Genomic DNA, 9076 nt, shown 5'->3' with positions numbered 1-9076 from the left:
TCAAGTAGGGAAAAGAAACACAGGAAAAGGAAGAAATTTTCTTTAGTCTCATCCAATTTTTCAATTTAAATGCGAAATAATCTTGAAATACATTCATTTACTTTTTTTCAATAAAGATTATTTGCTTTTTGTCACTTTACAATTGAGAAAAAAAGAAAAATAGGAAAAAGAAGTTTCTTTTGATTTCTTGTGACGCTCAATTTGACAGTTTACCTCTACACGTCATGTCCGTTGGGCAACGTTTAAAATTCATTTTTCGGTTGAAGTTTTTTTTATTCAATGAAAACTCTGCGGTTTGAATTAGAATTCAGAATTTTCATAAATTTAGATTAAATTTTAAATAATTTTTATCTGATAATAGATTTTATGCTTTCACGATGATTCATTTTCATAAAAAGAGATATTTGGGGTTTCACTTGTGTAAAAAACAACGAATTGTTTGCCGACGTTTCGTGAACATTGCAGTTCACATCTTCAGGGCTGACCTGAAACTAAAGTATCAGGTCATGATGTTCTGAGGTATACTTTCTACAATGCCTGTAATTTGACAGAGCGCCCCACCGTGGGGACTGGTCGAACTTGATTGGCAAATCAAGTCTTTTTCAATCAAGTTCGACTAGTCTCCACGGTGGGGCGCTCTGGCCAATCACAGGCAGTTTTTTACACGAGTGAAACCTGAAATATCTCTTTTTATCAATTTTTATCTGACTTTATGAGAATTTACAATAGAAATAGTGGTTTCTAACTTTTAGAGTTACGGATTATTGTAACTTTACCTTCTTTTAAAGTCTCTTGATTGAATACGGGCACATATGGTGCATACGTTACACATTATAAGAATTATTAAAAAATAATTTAATGTTTTCACTCATTTATAATTGAATAATTTGTAATTATATATTTAAGAAATTTAAGGATTGATAACCATTTAAATTGTTATGAATTTAAAAGATTATTAATGGAAGTTTTTCAAATATAAACGAAAATTCATTAAAATTATCATAAATCAGACAACTTCATTCATACAATTTTAAAATCCAAATATCTTAGACCTGAAATCACCAAAATAAGGAAGTTTCAAATGATAATTCTACAAACTTGCAAAGCTGTAAAGTGAAAATCTTCGAAATTAAGGAGGTTGCAATTCTGAAAATTTTTTATTAAAGATTATGGGAGTTTTAGGATTCACCTTGACCAATTCTTGAAGTTCAATCATTTACATTCGAAACTGATTCAATGTGGAAGATTTTGTATTGCAAAATTTACTTTTAATTTTAAAAGTATCAAAATAAAAAAAAATTCTTGATTTTTCTGTATATTTACTAGTTTTTTAATTTATACTATCTAAAATAAAAAATGTGGCTGATTTTGATTATTGAAAGTACACAAGTATTTAACAATTTCAGGTTTCATTAATATTTTTCGAATCATTAAAAATGAAATATTTTCAAATTTGCATTTCATAATAAAATTTTTCACGTATTCTCCAGTTTTCAACTATTTGTATATAATTTATTGTGATTCTATGATAAAAATTTCTTTTCCTGAGATATTTTAAATTAGAAATCTGAAAGTTAGCAGTGCAGTATTTCTAACATTAAAAAATTTTTTGACATTTTTTAGATAAATGCGAATTATTTGAAAGCAAATGTAAATTTTTTAAGATATTAAAGTAAAATTCAAATTATTTTCGATAACGCATCCAAATTTTAATGTCATGAGGATGTTAAAAGAATATTAAAAACATTTCAAACAACTTCGAACAATTTTGGCAGTTGTCGAAAAAGAAAATAGAAATGCAACACTTCTTTCAAGACTGCTCATGAAATTTGTAATAATGTTTTAATAACAAAAAAACTAAACCCTTAACAAAATTTTTAAAATTTTTGGATTTTTCAGAATTACCTAAAAAGTCTGAAAAATTTGAAGACAATTTTTTTACATATCTAAAAAGATTGCTTCAAATTATTTTGTTGAAAATTCGCCTTTTTCTATGTTAAAAACTAATCTTCTCCGTAGAGAAATCGGTTTGAAATTAAAATTAAAATTATACATATGATATTATGTTATCTTATATTTACCAATAGAATTGAGTAAAACGGAAAAAGCGAGCAATAGAGTTCCGGGCATTAGTCGCATTTTTAAAAATATTTGTTATATTTGTTGATAGCAGATGACAGTAAATGATGCAGATTTAGGGAGACAAGAAGTTCGTGAGAAGATTTTTTCATATGGAAATTAGTAGGCTTTTTATGTTTCACATAACCAATTTTGATTTATTTACACATCCACACACACATACACATTATATACGTGGAATGTGGATGGTGCTTCGCAACTAGCTTGCTAGACCTTCAAAATATAAGCTTCGAGAAAAAAACACTCTTATTTTTAAATAAAGTTTCATCTATGTATTAACTATTCTATATTCTTGTATAACTATATGTCACAAAATTAATTGCATCATGAGAATCTATATTGCATAAATCTTATCTCTACCAAAGGTTGAATTATTGTACATGTTTGTATAAGGAATTAGTTATGTAACTTTTTTCGATTTTTTTAATAATCAATAATTATACAATAATTAATGTGCTGCACCCGATTTCCTATCGTTTCATTGCGAAAACAGAGAAAATGAATGTAAAAATGATAAAAATGGGCAAAAAGTTCATTTTCATCCAAATAGTTCAGTTATCTTCCAAAGTAATTTTTTTTATTTCAAAGAACACGCAGCTAAATTTGTATTTAAAACATATTAATTTTCAACTGAACAGTGACATTTTTACTTAAAAAAAACGATGATTTTTTTTGCGAAACATTGGAAAGGTCTAAAAGAGTGTTAAATATACAGGAGAAAAAATTACTATCCTTCAACACAAAAAATATCTTTCTACTATTAAGTATTTGACATTATAAAAATAAAAATTAATTACTCTTATTATTGTTTTAATTACGGCTGTCCGAGGATACACCAGTCGTCATATTTAATATTCTTACTATACAATTGTAAAATGTTTACTTGATTCTACGTTTGTGATTTTGAATTATTTATGACTTTTTTCAAAAACTTAAAAAAAGACTTTTATAATTATTCTTCTAGTATAACAGTCTAAAATTGTAATACATATTTTATTATTAAAGAATTTTAAATTATGGTAAAAAAGTATGTTTTCAGTTACTGAACATTACATGCAATTATATAATATAATAATATTCTTTCCGGAAAAATTTAAATACCGTTGAAATCTAATTTTTATGTTAATCAATTTCATATTCAACCTATGTTACGTGTTAAATGATTGAGATTGACCAATATTTATATTTAGAATTATTTCTATTCCAATATTTATCCTGAAATTATACACTTTACTTGAATTTGCTAAAAATATTTTACCTACGGAGTTCACTACCGATTTATGACAAAGAACATTTTAAAAATGAAAACAGGAAATTAATAAGTTTTCAGAATACTGTATTTTGGGCTTTAAATAAGGGATTCATGCACTCTATTTTCGTTTTCTGGAGTTTTCTTGATTTTTTAAGACGTGAGAAAATGATTTAGACATAAAAAATATCGAAGATAGTCTACTTTGATGTAATTGACATACTCGCTATGCGATATGCAACTTTTATTACGGAGGAAATAAAGAGAAATAAGGAAATAAAATATTAAAAATAAGAGTCAATTTTATTCGGAAAATTCGGTTTTCTCAGAAACTGGACAGGGAATTTTTTCTTTTTGATCTTAAAGTGCTTCAAAAAATATAAGCAAACAAATAAAAAATATATCTGACGTGCTTTGACTTCATATTTAATTATGGTTCAGGCAAAATATTAATGGTTACAAAAATATTATCAATATGGCGCTATCTGGGCCAAAATAGAAAAAACTTGGCCCTAAATTGGGGATTTAGACAGGACAATCCTACGAATGAAACGTCTAATCTGGCCAAAGCCTAACTTACAGACCGTCTTGGTCCCACCTTGACTTTATTTATTTTTCATTGTCTCAGCCACATAATAACAAATAGTTGGAAAACAGGAAAAAGTAGTACATAGTAGAATAAAAAAATGATCATATAAAAAAGAGATTTTTCCAATATATTTCTCAAATAAACTGTTTTTTCAATTTTATTAACGCTTTACATCCTATATTTTTATTTTTAAATGCTGATGCATTTTAATCAATATCACTAACACACACATACCGCAGCCACGCTCTTGGCTGACATTTTAGACTCATTAATGCAATAACTGTCTGTGAGTGTCACACGTTTCCCCGCAATCGCCCAACAGTGACAGAGGATATGAGCAGAAGTCTCATTATCGTTTCCGCACAGACGACAAATTGGCTTTCTGCAAGCCCTATCTTATGTCTGTGCTACCGAAGGTTTCAATGTCCTATAAAAATTTCTTTTAGAACCTTGACTTCATTCCTCCAGAGCTTGAGTAATTACTTCGATCGGTGAGTGTTTAGCTTTGAGCTCAAGAGTGTTTTAGACTGTCTGCAGCCAGAGACTAAACCCCACTCATTCTGATGTTCCTCGGTCAGCCAACTATTAATATGTTCAGTGACCTCATTTAATACAAAGAGTTGAGTTATAAATAAATTGTTATATTTTCACTAAAAAAATTGTAGTTCTTGGTTTAAATCAATAAAACTAAATGAATGATTGTTTTAAATATTAGCCAGCCCTTTATTTAATTTAATTCTTTTCTTACTACAAGATTCAGTTAAAACATTAAAATGATCTAAAAAATTATTGAACATATTTGACATGTTTTATCTTAAAGCTTTTCACTGAAATTAGTATTTTTAGAAAGGAAATGTAATGCAAAATCATAAGATTTCGAGGAACTTGAAAATTACCAAAACTGATAGTGCTTTTTATCAAACATTTCTACTTCCAAACAAAATCGTTAGTTTTGTAAGCTTCATAATTTTTAAACAATTTTTCGTTTTATTGGTATTTAAAGAAAATTTTATTAACATACGAAAATCATTTTAATTTGCGCAATATTTGTAGTTAGAAAAAAATTTCAGGCTATATTAATATTTTTCGAAACATTTAAAATTATTTTTTATATTCTCTAGTTTTTAATTATATACATATAATTGACAAACTTCTAACGAATCTGATTATCATTTAAAATTATTTTAGACTTTTGAGACATTACGAAAATTCAGAAATATAAAGAAAATTGACCAGATTATTTATTAACTTATATTGGAATCTTGAAAAATTAAAATTTATCATTTGATATATAATTATTCTCATTTTTTATAGTGATTCTATATTAAAAATTTACAGCACTTATTTTAAGACTCATAATAAGATTCCTTATAATGTTTCATTTTAAAAAATTATATTTATAATTAAAAATTGAAAATTTTAAGATTTCTAGAAATTACGAAAAATGTCTGGAACTTTGAAGTTTATCTTTTTGGTAGAAATTTTATCGTTTTCAGTTCAAAATGCAACTAAAAGTATAAAGATTAATGCGTTTTAGTTAAGGTTTTTAGTATTTTGTTGGAAATTCGTCTTTTTTTTTTGTTAAAACCTAATCTCCTCCGTCGAAAAATCTGTTTCAAAATTCAAATGAAATGTATAAATATGATATTATATTATCTTATATTTACCAATCGAATTAACGAAAACTACAACAGTGAGAAATGGACTTCCGGCGGCTGGTCGCATTTTTTTAAGGTTGTTGATAGCAGATGACAGTAAATGATACTGATTTAGGTAGACAAGAAGTTTGTAAGAAAATTTTTCCATATGGGTACTAGTGGTATTTTTATGCTCCATGTAGCCAATCTTGAATTATTTTCGATTTTATAAATAATGAATAATAATAATAATAATATTACAATAACTAATAAGCGGCTCTCGATTCCCTGCCGTTTTATGGCGAACACAAAGAAAATAGTAGTAAAAACGGCAAAAATGGGCAAAAATTGAGTAAACCTGAAATCATAGAAAAAATAATTATACACGAAAAAAATTACTATCCTTCGACACTAAAACTTATTTCCATAGATAGTGAATGCTTCTTATTATCCAACAACGAAAATGGAAAAGCCATGTTTGACTATACATTTGTAAAATAAACATAAGACTATATGATAGAAATATTAGCATTTTTAAGGATGCAGTTCCCAAAGATGTCCATCATAATTCATAATTTTTGATTGGATTCATTAAATTATCTAGGGGTGAGATATTTTTGCATCAATACATCCATATATTTATCTATCTATATCTTATATTCTTGGGTGGATAACAACACAGCCTATAGTTTTCCAGAGATGACTTGTGTGACTATTTTTAATTTTATAAAATGCTTGTATCTGCTTCGGAGAGACTTCTTGTCTGATGTTTTATCCTGAATGCAGCTTTGAGGCACGCCCACGTATGTATAGGTCTCTCCAGTGTCAATACATCTAATAACAATTATATCCACAAACTCAGGCTCCTTGGGAAAGCTAATAATCTTTTCTTTCTTTAGATTAATTTTGGCATACTTGCCCAATCTAAATTCCATACCAAACTCTTCTGTGTATTTCTTGACGATATTAAAATCGCTCTAAAGTTTGTTTTTACCAGACGCATTAATCTTGAAGTCATCCCTATAAAATACGTGAGTGACCTTATGCTAGGGGTGATTAGTGTCAGGGCACAGGTATCAAAAAGAAGTTCGTAGTGAGAGAAAGGCAGAAGTAAGATGCAAAACAGCGCAGGGCACATGGAACAGCCTTGAAAGACGCCTCTTTAGAAGGTGACGTTGTTCGTAGTCACACGATAATTTCCAGATGAGATAGTTAATCTAGTTTTTGAAAGAAGCATCAATCTCTCTATGCAGCTCACTATGTGTGGATGAACCTTCACGCTTTCCAACAAATAGATAATAAGTCTATGAGAGGTTGAATCAAAAGCTTTCTGATAGTTATTTCAGGTCACTGACACGATGCAATGATAGGCTGCGAATTAGCAGATTCTTTCGGCACCCTGCTACACCTTCTTTCGATCCACGTTGTTCGTGCATTTGTCTCCATACAGGCTCGATTCTTAGAACAATCCTGTTGTTTATGACAGCTGTAAAGATCTTAGAGTTCTTAATAGATCCGTAAGGTGCGCGGCCACGGCTGCGAAGCAACGCAAATACTCGCGTATCCAATTACAAGATCTTAGGTAACTGCTCTCAGGCGTAGCTTTGTTTCTGTCGGAGGTCACTAGATGGCCAAGGTATTGTAATTTTGTTTTTCTACAATGGCACTTTTTAAGGTTGCAAGAGAGTCCGTATGTTTCCAAACACTCGAAGACGTAAGTTTTGAATCGAAATTGTCGGTGGAGTAAATATGAGTGATTCTTAACTGGTCGAATTAGGTGACGCCATGTTTGTTGGATTGATCCCACGGTTCTGTTGTTCAGTCAAATTTGGAAATATGTTTGCGAAATTTAAAATGGTGTGAAAGGATTTGGGTGTTGTAAGATACCCAGGGTGAGAAGTGTGGGGGCACTGGAGCTAGTTGCTGTGTCGTTATTTGTTTCGGATTTCGTGTTTCCGTCGTTCATATGTTTGTGTTTGAATTGGGCGCCACCGAATTTTGTGCGCCACTTCCGGAAATGGGGATAGGGTTGTTGCGTGTCGATATGGTTCTTTCTGCTGGTTATTTTTTTCTAGGGGAGTGTAGAACCATGTCTTATTCTATTTGCTGGCTAATTCTTTTCAGGGTCGTAGGTTTGTGATATCGATCACCGGAAAACTTAGTTTTCAAGCCCCACGTTTTTGGTCGCCAATTGACATGGGGGGGGGGGGCTTCTATTATTTGGCCTTATTCTTTCTCTTTTCTTGTCGGATTATTTGTAAGTGAATTGCGTAAGCGCAAGAGAATTGGCCAGGTGGTCACAGACGGCACCGGGCTGAGAGAGTGACAGAGAGACGGAACGTGAGGTTTCGAGCTTAAGCTGAAGTAGTACGATAGTTGCATGATGGTGAGTTTGCATAAGACCGCTATGCGAAAGATTGACGTCATACGTCGATGAGAGCGAGCGAGAAGGAGATATGCCTTCAGTGATCCGAGGTCGGAGTGCGAGCTTAATTTCTAACGCTTAGTAATGGTGCGGGAAGGATACATAGAGAGAGAGGGCGTCTGGTCCTTCCGGTAGAGCGAGTGAGATGGTCCACTGGCACCTGGGGTCTTGATGGAGGTGTCGTCCGTGCTTGTTGATCGAGGGTTATAGGTAGAGACGCCTAGAGGACCTGGGATGATAGCCGGCATGCCGCCTATTCCAATAGCAAAAAAAGGGGGGGGGAGAAGGGGAGAGACGTTCGTGAAACGTAATCGCCTGATGGTCGCAACCGGAATGCCTGGCTATGCCAAGTTAAATAGATGTTGCCTTAGTGAGTAGTAAAATGTAATCAGCTACCATGATAGTTATAGGATCTACAGTTTATTTCATACCTTGTTTATAGTCAGTAAATTACTTGCTAGTTACAACCGGAATACCAGGCTGTTTGTGCTGCTACCAGGATTTTCTAGCCGCAGACGAACTGCCGATTCTCGGGTTTGCACGGCCTTTTATATCAGTGCTCCCCGAGAGCTTTTCGAGACACCGTAGGGAGAGGGCAGGATCGTGTGGCGGGAGTTACGTGCGTAGAGCTTTGTCGGCATTAAACTTGTGTTTCTAGTATCCTCGCGCACGGACGTTCCTTCTCTCCATGTCTCTCTTACTTTTAAACCCAAAACTTAATATCTAAATTGTTGCCTACTGAATGGATAAACGTCGTGTGTGAAAAAGTTTTATATGTTAAAAGTATCTCGCCCTACGCGAGTCGCGTATATCATATTCTTAAATTCTAAATTCACATTTTTCGCGCTTGAGTTTAAGTCGTATCAATGAAAACACGTTACTGTTTCATAGATGCTCATTACAAATGGTCTCCATGTGTTTTCAACTTGTCATTATCTTATTACAGTCTGTCAAGTTAAAGCGTGGGTGGCTTTACTCGCAGTCGGTAAGGTGTATCGACATGATTTTGGTGTCAAAATATTAAGAAGAGCTCCCTC

This window comes from Belonocnema kinseyi, chromosome 2 (genome assembly GCF_010883055.1).
Source record: "Belonocnema kinseyi isolate 2016_QV_RU_SX_M_011 chromosome 2, B_treatae_v1, whole genome shotgun sequence".
Classification (NCBI taxonomy): Eukaryota; Metazoa; Arthropoda; class Insecta; order Hymenoptera; family Cynipidae; genus Belonocnema; species Belonocnema kinseyi.
This window is presented reverse-complemented; position numbering follows the sequence as displayed.